This window comes from Ovis aries, chromosome 24, assembly GCF_016772045.2.
Source record: "Ovis aries strain OAR_USU_Benz2616 breed Rambouillet chromosome 24, ARS-UI_Ramb_v3.0, whole genome shotgun sequence".
In the NCBI taxonomy this organism is placed as follows: Eukaryota; Metazoa; Chordata; class Mammalia; order Artiodactyla; family Bovidae; genus Ovis; species Ovis aries.
Genome location: NC_056077.1, coordinates 8,643,707 through 8,662,826, shown reverse-complemented (window position 1 = coordinate 8,662,826; position 19,120 = coordinate 8,643,707).

Sequence of the window (19,120 nt, the reverse complement as noted above, 5' to 3'; positions counted from 1 at the left end):
AAATAAAGCTATTTTTAAAATAACAATAATAATTTTTAAAATATTCCATTGGAGTATGATTTCTCTCAACTGCTAAGTTTGGTGGCACCCCCCCTTAAATTTTGCACCCAAGGCAAGTGCCTCACCCCGCTCCCCCTAGTCTCAGCCCTGGTAGGTGCACAGTGAACACGAGCCCACGTTCTGGTGTTTCTATATCCCCCATCCCAACCCGTGTTGCTATCTGTTCTTCAGTCACAGCTTTATTAATCTCACCAAGTTCCGGGATGAAAAGAGAAGTGATGGAGAAATTAGAGAGGGCAGAAGAAAATGTTCATCCTCGGCTCCCTGTTCCCAACTGGTTGCTAGGAGCTTCAAGAAAAGGTGGCTTTGAAGAGAGGACCCCTGCCTAATGGCTCTCTTTGGCTCTGATGGATGTGGCTGCAACACAGACAGCCCAAGCTCCACGAGGGGGCGTGGGTAGGAGGCCTGGACGTTTTTCCCTTCTCAGGGCAGACAGCACAGGGCTGCAGATCATGCGCTAGTGAAAGTCAGACCTCTTAGAAGGAAAAGAGATGCTTGCAGCCGACAGTGGGGGCTCATTCATTCTCTGGTTCATTGTTTGTGTCTCCATATAACATCCACTCCGTAAAACCAGGGACTTGATCTGTTGTGTTCACTGTCTCAGTCCCCATTTGGCTCCCAAGCATATGGCAGAGAGCAGAAGCTCCAACATTTCCTGAGCCCATGTTGAATGAAAGGTCCAGCGATAAGCAGAAAGTAACAGAATTCCTAAAGGAAATCAACCCTGAATATTCATTGGAAGGACCGATGCTGAAGCTGCAATACTTTGGCCACCTGATGTGAAGAGCCAGCTCATTGGAAAAGACCCTGATGCTGGGAAAGATTGAAGGCAAGAGGAGAAGGGGACGACAGAGGATGAGATGGTTGGATGGCATCATCCACTCGATGGACGTGAGTTTGAGCAAGCACCAGGAGATAGTGAAGGACAGGGAAGGCTGGCATGCTGCAGTCCATGGGATTGCAGAGTCGGACACGACTGAGCAGCTAAACAACAGCAGTTCTAATATCTCTTGAGCCAGTGTTGAACAGTCGTCCAATGATAGGCTGAAGGTAACAGAATTCAACATGGGCTGTGCAGGTGGCCGTAATGGAGCAGGGTAGGCTGTCCCCTCAATATCCCCACCATGCACACAGCCTCCCAACCCCAGCTGCTCATAACCTTTGTGTGGGGATGGACATGGAATAGTGGGGGGGGGGGACCCTGAGAGCTGACTCTGATTGGGAAATGGAGAGTTTCTAGAAAAGGCTGCCTCTCTCCACGGTTTAGTCCAGAACCCTACTTTGACTCCCAATATGGGAAAATCATTCAGCAACCACTAAATCCTCCTAAGAGTCTGCCAGTGAAGTAGTCTATCTTCAATGTCAAGACTTCAACATCTTGGGACCTGAACCCTAAGGTGGGATGGATTCCATTAGTATAACCCTTAGTGGGCATCACGGGTGATTCTGCTCTTCTTTAAAAGGATGAGCTTGGGACTTCCCTGGTGGTCCAGTGGTTAGGAAGCCACCTTCCAATGCAAGGGATGCCAGTTGGATCCCTGGTCTGGGAACTTAGATCCCACACGCCTTGGGGCAGCTAAGCCCAGGAGCCACAACTTCCAAGCCTGCGCATTCTAGACCCCATGCTCTGTAACAAGAGAAGCCACAACAATGAGAAGCCAAGCACCAAAACAAAGAGTGACCACTACTCTCAGAAAGCCCACACGGCACAGCAAAGAGAAAATTTTCTTAAAAAAAGGATGAACTTGAGCCCATGTCTTAATGTACATAAATGCACCAAGTACAGAGCACGCCAGAAGATGGGTGAGGTTGCCCTCTTCACATTATTAGGTGGCACAGTAGGTCCTCAGGGGATACTTATGGGATGTACATGTCATGGGTTGCATCTTGTCCTCCCAAAAGATACATTAAAGCCCGAATCCCCAGTACCTGCGATGTGACTCTGTTTAGAAATAGAGACGTTATAGATGTAAGCAGGTGAGGTCATTAGATCATATGATTTAACTGTATTTATAATTATCCAATGAAAGTGAAAGTGAGTCGCTCAGTTGTGTCTGACTCTTTGCGACCCCATCATCTATACAATCCATGGAATTCTCCAGGCCAGAATACTGGAGTGGGCAGCCTTTCCCTTCTCCAAGGGATCTTCCTAACACAGGGATTGAACCCAGGTCTCCCACATTGCAGTGAATTCTTTACCAGCTGAGCCACCAGGGAAGCCCAAGAATACTGGAGTGGGTAGCCTATCCCTTCTCCAGAGTATCTTCCTGACACAGGAATAGAACCAGGGTCTCCTGCCTTGCAGGCAGAGTCTTTACCAGCTGAGCTACCAAGGAAGTCCCAATTATCCCATACCGGCATCCTTTTAAGAAGGAAATCTGGACACACACACCAGCACATAGGGATAGATGCCACGTGACAGCGGAAGCAGAGATGGGAGCAAGTGATGGGTCCAAAAGCTAACAGGAATAAAGGAAAAGGGACGGATTCTCATTTAGAGGCTTGAGAGGGAGCATGGCCCAGCCGACCCCTCATTTCAGACTTCCAAACCCCAGAACCAAGAAAAGAGAAATTTCTGTTGCTTTAAGTCACCTCATCTCTGGTCATTTGCCGCAGCAGCCCCAGGAAACTCATACAGCATGTGAGTTAACATCATCTCATTGTCACAATCTGCAGGTGTGACACACCCATTGCTTCAAATGGGTGTGAACACACATAGTCCAGGACACACATAGTCATGCCTCTGACTCCCCCGAACACCCCCCACAACCTTGAGGCCTGAATTCCTGACACAAAAGCTAATGTTTCCTTTTAACTTGCACAAAGCTATTTTTATTCCAACCTCCAGGCCCGGTTTTGTTGAGCTCCGATTAACAAGGTGTCTGAGCCTTTACAGGAGGTCTCAATAGAACTGCATAATTAGCCTCCTGTGTTTGCCCAAAAGAAAAAGTGAAAGTGAAAGCCACTCAGTTGTGTCTGACTCATTGTGACCCCATGGACTGTATAGTCTATGGAATTCTTCAGGGCACAATACTGGAGTGGATAGCCTTTCCCTTCTCCAGGGAATCTTCCTGACCCAGGGATTGAACCCAGGTCTCCAAAGCTGGCATTAAAAAGAGGCAGGAACTCCAAGTCCTGCCTGGCATCCTCACTGTGCAGTCCCTTAGAGGAGCAGCCTCTGGGATACCGGCATCCCTGTGTGGGTGCCCTGGACCAGTGTCCAAGGGGAGAGTTCAGGCAATTGCATCATCAACAGATTGCCCCAGAGATACTGGGCTCCTCAAAGCCCCATCTTATTAACCCTCGTGCACAGAGCTGCCCACATCTGGGTGCTTCGGGGTTCCAGTCACAGCTCATGAACCTTTGGAAAAGAGTGTTCTCTCCAGTTTTTCCTTCCTCCCTGTGGTCAGATGGTGGGGTGGGCAGTTTCTGGGGAGAGACCAGGATTCCCCAGCCTGGTTTACACTGGAAGATGGGAGCTCAAGGTGTGCTGAGCGGGTGAGAAGGGCGACCAGAAGTAGGACCTTCCTGGCGCCTTCCCAGCCCCGCTTTGGGAGAAAGCCTCTGCCATGTCCTTAACAACCTCCAATGCCTTCCAGGGACTTCCCTGCTGGCCCACTGGTTAAGAATCCACCTTTCAGTGCGAGGGATGTGGCTTCAATCCCTGGTCGGGGAATTAAGATCCCACGTGCCATGGGCCAACTAAGCCCATGTGCCACAAAGAAAGATCCCACATGCTGAAACTAAGATCCATTGCGGCCAAAAATAAATAAATTTTAAAAATTTGTGGGAACCTCCCTGGTGGTCCAGGAGAAGGCAATGGCACCCCACTCCAGTACTCTTGCCTGGAAAATCCTATGGACGGAGGAGCCTGGTAGGCTGCAGTCCATGGGGCGCTAAGGGTCAGACACGACTGAGGGACTTCACTTTCACTTTTCACTTTCATGCACTGGGGAAGGAAATGGCAGCCCACTCCAGTGTTCTTGCCTGGAGAATCCCAGGGACGGGGGAGCCTGGTAGGCTGCCGTCTCTGGGGTTGCACAGAGTCGGACACGACTGAAGTGACTTAGCAGCAGCAGCAGCCCTGGTGGTCCAGTGGCTAAGACTCCTCGCTCCCAATGCAGGGGGCCTGGGTTCTATCCCTGGCCAGGGAGCTAGACCCCGCACGCCACAACTGAGACTTCTCACACCTTAGCTAAAGATTCAGCATGCCACAATGAAGACCTCTGGCAGCCAAATAAATAAATAATAAATTTAACAAAAATTTTTTAATGTGGGGGGAAAAAAAAAAGAATGCCTTCCAGACCTGGTTGATTCTTGATTAGATTTTCCAGAATTGGATCAGGAGGGACTTACTTGTTCATTTGGTAGGAAGTCTATATGGCTACATCTATCAGAGGCAGAAGAATCCACCCAGTAAATCTGTTCACTTAGCAAATATTTATAGAGGATTGAGAGTATTGGAGTGCCTGTCCCAGATACAGTGGACACACAATGAACTAATTCATACAGCTTTTGCTTTCAGTTCAGTTCAGTTCAGTTCAGTTCATTTCATTCACTCAGTCATGTCTGACTCTTTGCGACCCCATGAATCGCAGCACACCAGGCCTCCCTGTCCATCACCAACTCCCAGAGTTCACTCAAACTCACGTCCATTGAGTCCGTGATGCCATCCAGCCATCTCATCCTCTGTCATCCCCTTCTCCTCCTGCCCCCAATCCCTCCCAGCATCAGAGTCTTTTCCAATGAGTCAACTCTTTGCATGAGGTGGCCAAAGTACTGGAGTTTCAGCTTTAGCATCAGTCCTTCCAAAGAAATCCTAGGACTGATCTCCAAGGGACTCTCAACAGTCTTCTCCAACACCACAGTTCAAAAGCATCAATTCTTCGGTGCTCAGCTTTCTTCACAGTCCAACTCTCACATACATACATGACCACTGGAAAAACCATAACCTTGACTGGATGGACCTTGGTTGGCAAAGTAATGTCTCTGCTTTTCAATATGCTATCTAGGTTGGTCATAACTTTCCTTCCAAGGAGTAAGCGTCTTTTAATTTCATGGCTGCAATCAACATCTGCAGTGATTTTGGAGCCCAAAAAATAAAATCACCCACTGTTTCCACTGTTTCCCCATCTATTTCCCATGAAGTGATGGGACCAGATGCCATGATCTTCGTTTTCTGGATGTTGAGTTTTAAGCCAACTTTTTCACTCTCCTCTTTCACTTTTATCAAGAAGCTTTTTAGTTCCTCTTCACTTTCTGCCATAAGGGTGGTATCGTCTGCATATCTGAGGTTATTGATATTTCTCCCGGCAATCTTGATTTCAACTTGTGCTTCTTCCAGCCCAGCATTTCTCATGATGTACTCTGCATAGAAGTTAAATAAGCATTGGAAAGAAAAGCAATAAACAAGCCAATGGATAGGACACAGCCTGATTACTGAGTGAGAAGGCTGGGGGAGGGGACAGGGTCGTGGGAGAGATGGTTCAGATAAGCCAGATGGTAGGGTCTCCCTGAGAACCATAGACCTGGATAAATCGAGGCTGGGCCCCTGGAGATACCTGGATGAAAACAATTCCAGCACCTGGGAACAGGGGCATGTTTGGGGACCAGCAAGGAGGCTCCGTGGCTGGTGAGGAATCAGGTGCAGAGAGGCCAGGAGGGGGTGAGGTTCAGGAGTGGACAGAGACCAGACCGTGAAACGCTCACTCGTCGAGATCTGAGACAGTCCTGGAACGGGCAAGGATGGGGGTGGCGGAGGAGGGGCAGAATGAATGGGTTCTGGATGGATCTGGAGACAACAGGATGTCAGGGCTCATGGATGCACATAGGAGGACGATGGAGGAAGAGGAAGCAAGTAGTTCCCAGACACAGACAGGATACGGGAGGATATTAAGGAATTATCAATGGCTTAGATGTGATCATGGTAGAGAGGTTATGTATTCTTCATCATTCTTACCTTTTAGAGACCAACACTGGAATCTTTATACATGAAATGATATAATTCTGGGATTAACTTCAAAACAATAGGGAGGGGGAAACTTTGGAAGGGGTGGAAATGAAGTAAGATGGGAAACATGCTGATCATTGCTGGAGCTGGGTGATGGGGTTGTAAGTTTGTGTGGCACCATTGACTCCATTTTGGGATGGGGAAGCCAGAGAGAGAGGACCAGGTGAAGGTCCTCCTGTGGCAGAAATTCAAGTGCTGGTCCCAGACCTGAGACATCAGAGAGAGGGCTACCTGCCTCCCCTACTCTCCCCAAATGCTTCCACGCCACTCTCAGAGGCTTCATTGATCACAGCCTCCTTCACACACACCCCAGAACCAGGCACATAATTGTAGGAACAAGTGTAAGGCGAAAATGAAGGCCCTTCAAAAATTATTTATTTTTTAAAAAACATTTATTTAATTGGCTGTGCCATCTCTTAGTTTTGGCATATGGAATCTGTTTGGTTTTTTGTTTGTTTGTTTGTTTGTTTTTTAGTTGTAGCATGTGAAATGCCTTGTAGCTCCGTCAGTAAAGAATCTGCCTACAGTGCAGTGGGCCTGGAAGATCCCTGGAGAAGGAATTGGCAACCCACTCCAGTATCCTTGCCTGGAGAATTCCCTGGAGGGAGGATCCTGGTGGGCTACAGTCCATGGGGTCACAAGAGTCAGACACAACTTAGCAAATTAAGAGAGAGAGAGCATGTGAATTCTTAGTTGTGACATGCAGGATCTAGTTCCCTGAGCAGGGATCAAACATGGGGCCCATGCATTGAGAGCTCAGAGTCTTAGCCACTGGACCGCGAGGGAGGCCCCTCAAAAGTTATTTAGAATTTCAAGATGGTGCTAGCATAGCGTTCAACTGACCCTTCTGAGCCCGGAATCCTGTACAACGACACCAGCGCTACCTCCAGGAAGCCAGCCCTGTCCTACCCTTCAAGGATCTGGAGAAGCTGTTCACAGGTGCCCATGTATGAAGTATTAGCATTGCTCACTGCCATGATGGAATGACTTCCTCTCTCCACCCATTTATTCAACAAGCCTTTTTCCATGTGTTTCTGTTGTGGGCAAAACCTACTTGGTGAGGGGGTGACGGCAGGGTTCCCCAGCCTCAGCACTATTGACAATAGGGGATGGATAATTCTTTATTGTGGAGACTGTCCAAAGCCCTGTAAGATGTTAGCATCCCTGGTTTCCACCCACTAAATGCCAGGAGCACTCAATCCCCAGTTATGATGGCCAAAGATGTCTCCATACGTGGAGACATCCCCCATGGACGAAACCTGCCCCCTGCTGAGGACCCAGGTTACGATCATTTAAAAAACTTTGGAGGAGCCCATGACCAACTTTTCCTTCATTGAAATTTTCATGCTTATATTTTAAATTATTTGTCAGGCATTTGTATAATGTCTGTCTCCCCCAGACAGACTCTAGTTTCCAAGAAGACGGAGCTCCCATACATGTCTGCTCTCAGCTGCATCTCCATTTCCTAGCACTGTTCCCCTGATGTGGTTGGAGCACCACAAATATTTGTTGAATGAAGAATACTGGAGAGAGAGGCAGATATCAGAAACAGTCAAGTGTCTCAACACGGAAAGAGAAAATAAATGAAGTGCCTATGGGGAAGCATGCATTATACGAGAGGGAGGGATTTACTCCTGGGAGAGGGAAGCTCTGGGCTATTGTTGTTTAGCTGCTAAGTCGTGCCTGACTCTCTGTGGCCCCATGGACTATAGCCCACCAGGCTCCTCTGTCCATGGGACTTCCCAGGCAAGACTACTGGAGAAGGGTTGCCATTGCCTTCTCCAGGGGATCTTCCAAACCCAGGGCTGGCACTCGCATCTCCTGCACCTCCTTCATTGACAGGCAGATTCTTTACCACTGAGCCACCAGAGATGCCCAGGGCTTCGGGAGTCTACACAAAAGGACTGAGCAAAATGTTTAAGAACAAATAGAGATTAGGCTGGTGGACTAAACGGGTGTGGAACACAGCAGCAGGAACACATCTGCAAATGACAGATGAGGGAATTCTCTGGCAGTCTGGTGATTAAGACTCCGCCCTACCATGGCAGGGAGCACAGGTTCGATCCCTGGTGAGGCAACTAAGATTCCCGTTATGCCATGTGGCCAGAAAAACAAGGACAGAGGTAAGACACAGTAGATGAACACAGGGAGGTGCCCACGATGGGGGAAAGGAGCGAGCTGGAGAGCGGACAGGAACATCCAGCCTACAGGGGGCCTTGAATGCCGTGCCAAAGTGCTTGAACTCTGCAGGTGCTGAGCATCCAGGGAAGGTATTTAAGGGCTCTGTGTTTGCAGGAAAAACCCCTCTGGCCATCGGTCATGTGCAGAACTTATTGAGAAGGCGAGCTGCAAGCCAGAAGGCAGCCTGGAGACTCGGATTCATGAGACACCAGGACCGGGGTGTTGCCGCTTCACCTCCCGCTCAGGCCGTGAGGACCTGGAGCTGCTGTCTTTGCCATTAGCCAATCTCTGAGGTGTAGGTGCTTGGAGCAGCAGTTGCAGTATTCCAGTCCAGGAAGCAAGAACTTCTTGCTGTATGCTGCCAATGGCCACCGGCTGTTGGGAAACTCCCTAGATCCATCTGGTCCAATGACTAGACAGACGAAACAGGTCTAGAATGCCGTGGGAAGGAGGTGCGGGGAGAGGTGGTCAGGCTGAGGTTTACCAGGGATGGATGCTAATGATCACGGTGACCATTTCGGGTCTAACCAGCTGCCCTTTGGGGAACAGTCTCTGAAGGGAGGAAGAGAGTGGGTTACAAGCCTCATTTCCCTCGAAACAGCTATGACATTGCAGTTCAGTTACTCCGTTAAAAGGTGGCGATCTGTCATCTGAGGCTGTGGAAGAGGCAGCTAGTAGCTGTCTGGCAACCTCAAAGAAAACCCAAGGTGGGGAAATGTCAGGCAGGGACGTGATGATGTTTTCTTTGGCTTTGCTTTGTTTTGTTTCCCCCAGAAAGCTGTTGCCAGTGGAAAGCTTTGCTCTGTGTGAGCCGTGATCGCTCCATCAAGGCAGGAGTGAGGGTACTTCTTGCTTGGGGCAACCCGTCTGCGAAAAGTTGGCAGGGCGACAAGAAGGGGTCACAGGATTTGACCAGCGGTGTTCTTAATAACACTTCCCAGGTGGCGCTAGTGGTAAAGAGGTAAGACACGGGTTCGATCCCTGGGTTGAAGATATTCCCTGGAAGGGGTCATGGCAACCCACTTGCCTGGAGGGATTCTATGGACAGAGGAGTCTGGAGGGCTACAGTCGAAAGGGTCGCAAACAGTGGGACATGACTCAAGTGACTTAGCACACATACCTGCCTGTCCTTGATATGGGTGGGATGGAGGGAGGCAGTGACCATGAAATAAGTCATCCAAGGACCATGCAACAGTACACGTTTGTTTTAACATCCACCTGTTTGTCCAGCATATGCTTACTGGTACCAGGCCCTGGAATAAACACTTTACTACATTGCTTTGCTGGGCTGCTGTTGAGACTGGGAGCTTTAAACAACAGAAACATTGTTGTCCCACAGTTGTGGAGGCTGAAGTCCAAGATCGAGGGTTGGTTCCTTCCGAGGCCTCTCTCCATGGCTTGCGGACGGCCGTCTTCCCCTGTGTCTTCACACTGCCTTCCCTCTGTTGTGTCCATGTCCTGGTGTCCTCTTCTTCTTAAGAGGACATAGTCATATTGGGTTAGTGCATGCATGCAGGCATGCGTGCGTGCTAAGTCGCTTCAGTCGTGTCTGACTCTTTGCGACCCTATAGACTGTAGCCTGCCAGGCTCCTCTGTCCAAAGGATTCTCCAAGCAAGAATACTGGAATGGGTTGCCATGCCCTTCTCCAGGGGATTGTCCCAGCCCGGAGATTGAACCCACATCTCTTTCATCTCCTGCATTGGCCGGTGGGTTCTTTTACCTCTAACACCACCTGGGAAGCCCAGGGCCAATCCTAATGACTTCGTTGTAACTTGACCACGTCTGTAAAGAGCCCATCTCCAAATAAGGTCACATGCTGGGTCCTCGGGGCCAGAACTTCAATGTATGAATTTGGAGGGACACAGTGCAGTCTGTAACACCCCCTTATTTAATCCTTTTAACAACAGCAAGCAAGAGGAAATTAAAGAGTTTAAAAATGAGTAAACTGGGGCTCAGAGGGGCTGTGATATTGGCCTTAGATCATGCCAGCCTCTTTGCTTTATTTTTCTGGATCTGCACACTGCACATATGATGTGTTTATCATATGTTACACACACACACTACACATATGACTTGTCATATGTTGCACACATGCATACACACCAGAATTTAAGCCCCATGAGGTCAAATTTTATCCATTTCATTCACTGTCTCTAACATCTTGCACAGTGACTGGCTTATAGAAGGAGCTCAATAAATGTGTATTGGATGTTGGTATTGCACTTAAAACTCTCAACACCTCCCCTCAGCCTCTCCTGCCCTATACCACTCAGCCCCACCACCACCTCCGCCTCACCCTCTGGTACTGCCCCACCTCTCACTCTGCTCCACAGTCCCAGGCCCCTTGGTTCAGTTCAGTTCGGTCACTCATTTGTGTGTCTGACTCTTTGCGACCCCATGGACTGCAGCACGCCAGGCTTCCCTGTCCATCACCAACTCCCAGGCTCCTCACTGCTCCTCAAACACATGAAGAGCATCTGACCTCAGAACCTTTGCACCTGCTGCCTAAACATTCTCATCCCCTGCTACCCTCCCTTCATTCAGGTCTCCAGTTGAAAGTCATGTTGTCAGAGCAGCCTTCCTGGACCCCTACATCTAAACAGTTCCCCCACTCCACCCCTAATTCCTTCCCTTTCCTGTTCCATCCAGATACTTATCTCTCCCTAACTGTATGGATTTTTTTTTTCTTTTGCCTGTGGGATCTTAATTCCCTAACAAGGGATTGAACATGCATCCTCTGCATTGGAAGTCAGATTCTTAACCACTGGACCACCAAGGAAATCCCCAGATCTATGGGCTATATTCATAGGTGCATTTATCATGTTTCCTCTTCCACTTTTCACCAGAGATAGTAAAGTACCAAGCTTGCAGTATTTCTCATAGTAAAGTACAAGATGCTCCGACTCCAAAATACCCTGGACAGGGCCTCTCCCCTTGTTACCTTGCTTCCATCAGTGATGTTAGGGGGCAGAGCATCTGAGCCCTCCTGGGGACCATTTGGCCCACCCCTTCAACAGATTGTTAACATGGTCACGTAGAAAGTGGACCAGCGCCCTCTTGCTGCTTCTGCAAGACTGCCCAAAGGCCTCCAGCAGCTACAGCTCAGCTCCAACCACACTGGACTATGCAGCCAAGATTGCCAGATCGTTGGGGCTGGTTTTCTTAAGTTTCAAGTCTGGATTTTTATGTGGAATCTTCTCATTTTTAATGCTGAACATACACCCTGCAGGGCCTGCAGGACAGAAATCAGCTGAAAAGGAGAGCTGCTGTCTGCTCTGAAAGTGGCATGAACTCTTCCATTCACTTCAAGCCTCACGCAGAATGTTTCACTCGTTTGCCTTACCCATTCAGCCTCTGACAGTATTTGTCTTTTCAGCTCTTGATTTAAGAGTCTTCGTCAGGACTTACCTGGTGGTGAATACTTAATAATCTGCCTACCAGTGCAGTGGACACTGGTTCCATCCCTAGTCCATGAAGATCCCACACGCCACGGAGCAACTAAGCCCTGGTGCCACAACTACTGAAGTCTGTGTGCTCTAGAGCCTGTGCTCTGAAACAAGAGAGGCCACTGTACTGAGAAGGCTGTGCACCTCAACTGCAACAAAGAGGAGTCCCTGCTCACTGCAACTAGAGTTTCTCTAGCGGCAACAAAGGCCCAGCACAGCCAAAAATAAGTAAATAAAAATTTTTTAAAGAGTTAGTCAGTGCTAAGATAAACATGAGCTAGCCATATGAAGTAGCTGCCACCAAAATATTAAAAATGAAAAAAAAATTTTAAGACTTAATGTTATCTTGGGTTGCATCAATAGAGGTCTATCGCTCAGGGAAAGGGAGGTGACAGTCCAAGCCTGGTTTTCACACCTGGAGTCAAGGCCACCGTTTCAAAGAGATAAAGACTATTGGAACTTGTTTATAGGAAGACTGATGAACTTTTTTCTAAGATTTTTTTAAGATTTACTTATTTTATTTTTTGGCTGTGCTGGGTCTTCATTGCTGCATGTGAGCTTTCTCCAGTCGCGGTGAGGCAGGGCTACTCTTTATTGGGGTGCACGGGCCCCTCACTGCAGTGGTTTCTCTTGGGAGAACAGGCTCTAAAGCTCTTAGTTACTCAGCATCATGTGGAATCTTCCTGCACCAGAGATCAAATCATTGCATTGCAAGGAGGATTCTTAACCACTAGCTCACCAAGGAAGCCCTGTCTTTATTCTTTTAGGTTAAAAAAAAAAAAAAATCAAAGGTATAAGCACTATCTTCAGATGTCTGAATAGCACTCATGTGGAAGAAAGATAAGAGTTATTTTGTGAGGCTACTGGGGGAGCTCTGGAGAAGGAAATGGCAACCCACTCCAGTACTTTTGCCTGGAAAATCCCATGGACAGAAGAGCCTGGTAGGCGACAGTCCATGAGGATGCAAAGAGTCGGACACGACTGAGCAACTTCACTTCACTCACTTCAAACTTTATCACTGGAGGAGGAAATGGCAACCACCCCCCACCACCAGTGTTCTTGCCTGGAGAATCCCATGGACAGAGGAGCCTGGCGGGCCATGGTCCACAGGGTCACAGAGAGTCAGACACGACTGAAGTGACTGAACACTGGGGGAGCTCAGTTAGACCCAGGAGGCGGGAGGTACAGAGGAATAATTTTCACATCAGCAATTTAAAAATTGAATTTTCTCCTTGCCAGAGCTGAACTGAAACAGAATGAGAAGTCATGACTTCCTTGTACTTCCTGAATATTTGGCAGTATTCAGACCAAGTCTGGACACCATCTAATGCACATATTGTAAACGTGATTCTGGTATCAAAAATAAGGTTGAGAGGAAAGGGAGGGAGGGAGAAGACAGAAACGAACAGAGACTGGAGAGGAATGGACGGATTTACCGAGTGCCTGGCATTCTGTCTGCAGCTTAAAGATCTTCCCTCCTTCTTCCAGGATTTAAACTCGGGATCAAACCTTTTCCCACTTGGTTGCACGTAACACACAATCTCAGGTTAAAGAGTCCCCCTCATAGCCCATAAAATTACAAATGCAGATTATACACAAATTCCAAAGAGGCTGCAGTTAGGTTTCTTTCAGAAAGAGTGGGAAAGCAGAGTGGAAAACAGGTCCAAAAAGTCACCTCGGCCTCACCCCCTCTCCCCACTTCCTCCCAGGACCACGGGGAAATGATTGCTCACTGGCAAGCAGGGCAGGCAGAGACACAGCCAGAATACTCCATTACGGCAGCGCGCTCCTCCCCTCACTCCGATCCGGAGCTTCATTAACGGGGAAAAAATTGTCTTGTTTTGTAAGACAAGCTTGACAGCTGTTCATTGTCTGTCGATGAGAAGAGGTAATGAGAATTACTCGGCAATTGAGTGTTAACTAAGACAGTTGCAGCATAACAAGAGGTCCCCAAGATTCATGGGGAGAAAATTGTATCTTGCCCATCCTAGTGTGCAGCTCACTCTATCCCCAGGGGAGAGTTCAGCCTCAGATCCTGAATTATAACAAGGAGAAGGACCACTGCAGTCCATCTCCTTGCAACTGTTTTACTGGCCTATGAATTGCTGCCAAAAGGATCCTTGAGAAATGAATATCAGACATCACTCTCTGCTTCCATCTCCCCCAAAACACTTAAGATTAAGCCCAAACGCGTCCACCTGGCCATGAAGACATTCGTAATGTGTCTCCTGCCAACCTCACCATCTTCGTCTCCAGCCCTTGCCCAGTAGGCCACCACTGGCTTAAGGGGCATCTGTCTTAGTTTGAATTCCCACAAAGTAGACCCCAAGACAAGGATCTGGGCATAAGTAGTTGATCTGGGAAGTGATCCCAGGAAGAGAAGGGAAGAGAGAGTGGGAGAAGGGGAAAGAGCCAGCATAGGACATGTCAATGAGCAGGTTACAGCACTGGTCCCTGGTGGTCCAGTGACTAAGACTCCACGCTCCCAAAGCAGGGGGCCCAGGTTCAATCCCTGGTCAAGGAACTAAAGCCCACATGCTAAAACTAAGAGTTCCCTTGCTGCAGGGAAGATTAAAGATCTCCTATGCTGCAGCTAACACCTGGCACAGTCAAGCAAATAAATAAATATTTTTAAAAGTGAGCAGGTTACCCTCTAGGCCACAGAGAGTGATGAGGCCTTAGAGTCATCCCATCGGAGGACAAGGAAGCTGGGGTGTTTATCCATGGTATTCATACCTTAAGCTTCCCTGGTGGCTCAGACAGTAAAGAATCCACGTGCAATGCAAGAGACCCAGGTTTGATCCCTGGGTCAGGAAGATCCCCTGGAGAAGGGAATGGTGACCCTCTCCAGTATTCTTGCCTGGAGAATCCCAGGGACAGAGGAGCCTGGTGGGCTACAGTCCACAGAGTTGCAAAGAGTTGGATATGACTTAGCAACTGAGCAGCTGCAGCTACTCCATTTAACAAAGTAATCTGCAAAGTCTCTATTTGCAATAAGGTCTCACTCTGAGGTTCCATACGGTTATGAATTGAGGGGAGTACTATTCAACCCAGAACCTCCGCCAACTCCCTTCATTGCTCATCCAGCAACGACATGCAGTACACCAGCCCAACGGTGCAGTTCCGTCCACCTCATCCACTTCATGTATCTGGACTGACCTCCTTCACCTCAGTGCATCCAGCTTTCCCTCACCTCAGCCCCTCATTCATGCTGTTCCCTCTGCCTGCAACACTCGTCCTCCCAATATCTCCCTAGTTAATTTCTATTACGTTTCAGATCTATAGTAAATTCCTTTTAGATACAAGTAACAGAAACCCAATTCATATTAACTTAGCCACCCACGAATGTGGGAAACACATCAATTGCTGTAGAAGAACAGGCTTCAGGCAAGGCTGGATCTGTGGTTTCAACGTATGCCACCACTGCTCAGGCTTTCCCCACCTCTTAGACAGCCTTTCTCCATGTGAATGCAGGATGGTTGTCAGAAGCCCCGGACTCACATGGTTGTGGGTGGAACTGTAACCGAAAATGGGGTTCAACTGCTCACCATTTAGAGGCCAATAAGGAGGCCAGGTGGGTGGAAAATAAAGTTTGCTTTATTTGGGAGGCTGGCAACTTTGGGGGAGGGTGGACAACAGTTCAAAGGCTGCCTTCCCAGGGGAAGTCAGCTTTTATAGGCAGAGGGAGGGGCTACATGTAGAAACAGTACAGTCAGCTCTGACTGTCATCTTGAAATTGGTCATGGGTGGTCTGACCAGCACCATCTTGATTGTTTTAAGTACAGTTAATCTTCAGTTCCAGGGTCGGTTTGTCTACATTTCTTGAGGCCAGTTCTCAGAATCGTGGCGGCTTACGTCATGGCTACAGTCTGCTCATCAGGTAGTTAGCTTCTTCCACTTGGTGAGGTTTCAGCATCTATAAGACAGCCCAAGGGATATGGCCCAGAATATTACCTACAGCCCTTGAAGAGGAGCTAAAGGTCCTTGATTATACTTATTGACTAAACTAATATGATTTGGTCTTGTGTTGTTTTCTGTCGTTTCTGCATGCTCTCACTTCTTTGATTAAACTTATTCTTGGGCTAAAGTTTTTCCACAGACAAAAGGCAGGTGAAGGACATGGGGGACAAGGACCAGAGGGCCCAGCTCTGTTTCAGAACCACGCTGGGAAGAGAGCATCCTCCCCGTTGGCTCTGGATGAAGAGCCCAGGACAGATTCTGGTTTCTCTTTGACCACGTGCCTGCCCCTACAGGAGTAGAGTATTCTGATTGACCAGGTCCAGGTCTCACACCCACACCTCAGCCTGGGGAACAACCACATCCATTCCACATGGAATGAATGGGTTTTCCCCAAAGCAGCTCTGTTATCAAAGAAAGGGTAAAGGCCAAGCAATAATAGCAGGTATCAGCCAAAAAGTCTCCAATTGTATGTTATTTCCCCTAATCCTCTCTTCTTACCCCCAAATCAGCCCTATGTCAGCCTCCCCTTGAAATTAAAAGACACTTGTTTCACGGAAGGAAAGCTACAACAAACCTAGACAGTGTACGAAAAAGCAAAGACATCACTTTGCCAAAAAAAGTCCATATAGTCAAAGCTATGGTTTTTCCAGTAGTCACGTGAGAGCTGGACCATAAAGATGGCTAAGCACCAAAGAATTGATGCTTTCAAACTGTGGTGCTGGAGAATACTTTTGTGGGTTCCTTGGACTGCAAGGAGATCAAACCAGTCATTCCTAAGGGAAATCAACTCTGAATATTCATTGGAAGGACTGAGGCTGAAGCTCTAATACTTTGGCCACCTGATGCGAAGAACTAATTCATCAGAAAAGACCCTGATGCTGGAAAAGACTGATGAGGGCAAGAAAGGAAGGGGGCAACAGAGGATGAGATGGTTGGCTGGCATCACCAACTCAATGGACATGAATTTGAGCAAACTCCAGGAGATGAAGGACAGGGAAGCCTGGTTCGCTGCAGTCCGTGGGGTCACGAAGAGTCAGAAGCGACTGAGTGACTGAACAATGACAAGACTGTCCCCACTGAGGACTGACCCCCAGCACCTGTCTGCCTCTTCTTGTTTCTTGGTCTGGCTGAGTATAAACATCAGAGTCTTAGCAGCTGAAAGAGCCAGGTTCAAATCGCAATTCTACTTAAGACTTCAGCGGTTGCAGGCAAGATTCTTAAAGGCTAGGAGATGCCACTTCTGCATTGCTTTTAAGAAACTGTTTTTTCTACCTTCACCTTTTGTGATGATACTGTATTTTATAACTCCCTACAAAGCCTTCTATAAGCCTTCCTAAAACGTGGCGGGGTATAAATAAAATGTATCTGCAAAATAGAGATAATATTTACCATGCAAGGCTGCTGGGAGGATTAGAGATAATGTAGGCAGTGCACCTGGCAGCCAGGAGCTGCTATTGTCATTATTACCATTATTTGGGGGGGAGGCTGAGTCTCAGCACATGCCTCCTCAGACATCAAGCAGGAAGCCAATTTCCTCGAAAATAAAGGTTACAGATGTGAAAGACTTATCCAAAAATTAAAAAATCATCTCTAAGAAGGACAAAATCCAAGGGTATCATCAGGTCACAGGAAAGGCCCCATGCTGATCTAGTTTGATGCTCAGGATGGTCAGAAAGGTGGGCTTTCAAAAAAAAAAAAAAAACCAGAGCTCAAAATATGTGAAGCAAAACTGATAGAATTGCAAGTAAAAATAGACAATTTAAACTATAGCCAGAGATTCTCTCAAAAATTAATACAACAGGTAGAAGGAAATTAATAAGCATATAGAAGACTTGGCCTAATTCACATTTATGGGAAAACTGGGTAGCTATTCACCCTCAAAGCACTTAGATGAACACATCACACTATATACAAAAATTCACTCAAAATGGATTACAGACTAAATGTAAAATCTAAAACTATAAAAATTTTAGAAGAAAGTTAGTGGAATCTAGCCTTATCCTTAAAAAATAAAATAAAATCTTTGTAACTTTGGGTTGGGCAAACATTTCTTAGATGTAACACCAAAAGCACGATCCATAAAAGAAAAACAATTTGATGACTAGTATGTACTTTGTCAAACTTTTTAATCTTGACTCTTCAAAAGGCATTATTGAAGAAATAGATTCACAGACATAGAGAATATGGTTGCCAAGGGGGTGGGGGAGGGAAGGATTGGGAGTTTGGGATCAACAGATGCAAACTATTATAAATAGAATGGATACGTAACAGGGTCTTGTAGAGCACAGGAACTGTATTCAATATCCTGTGATAAACCAGAATGGAAAAGAATACAGAAAAGAATACGTGTGTGTGTGTAACTGAATATCTCTGTGTGTGTAACTGAATCACTTTGCTGTACAGCAGAAATTAACACATTATAAATCAAACTACATTTCCATTTTTTTAAAAAAAATTAGAAAAAGAGACCCTGTTAAGAATATGAAAAGACCAGCCACAGTAGAAAATATATTTGACCATGGACTTCTGTCCAGGTTATACAAAGAATTCTCAAAGCTCAAAACTAAGAAAAATAAACAACCCACTTTGAAAAATAAGCCACACATTTGAACTGACATTTTAATAAAGGACATATATAGTTGCACACACCCCCTCACCAAACACAAACACGAACTCAGAGTGCCTTAAAGACGTAAACCTAAGAAACGACGCCATAAAACTCCTAGAAGAGACCGCAGGCAAGACATTCTCTGACATAAACTGTTTTCTTAGGTCAGTCTCCCAAAGCATAAAACAAAACAAAAAATAAACAAACAGGACCTAATCAAGCGTACAAGACAAGCTCTTGTGCAGCAAAAGGAACCTGAAGCAGAACGAAAAGACAACCTACAGAACAGGAGAGAATATTTGCAAACGACGAGACCGATGAGGGCTTAATTTCCAAAATATATAAACAGCTCATACAACTCAGTGACAAAAAATGAACAACCCAATCAAAAAATGGGCTGCTGCTGCTGCTAAGTCGCTTCAGTCGTGTCCGACTCTGTGCGACCCCATAGACGGCAGCCCACCAGGCTCCTCCATCCATGGGATTTTCCAGGCAAGAGTACTGGAGTGGGATGCCATCCCCTTCTCCGAAAAAAATGGGCAGAAGACCTAAATAAACATTTATCCAAAGAAGAAATACAAATGGCCACCAGGCACATGAAAAGATGCTCAACATCATTAATAATTAGAGAAATGCCAATCAAAACTGGGGTACCAACTCACACCAGTGAGGATGGCCATCAGTAAAAACTCTACCAACACAACAAAAGCTGGAAAAGATGTGGAGGAAAGGGAGCCCTCCTACACTGCTGGTGGGAATGTAAGTTGGTACAGCCTCAATGGAAAACAGTATGGAAATTCCTCAGAAAAATAAAAATAGAATTACCACTGTTGTTCAGTTGCTCAGTTGTGTCC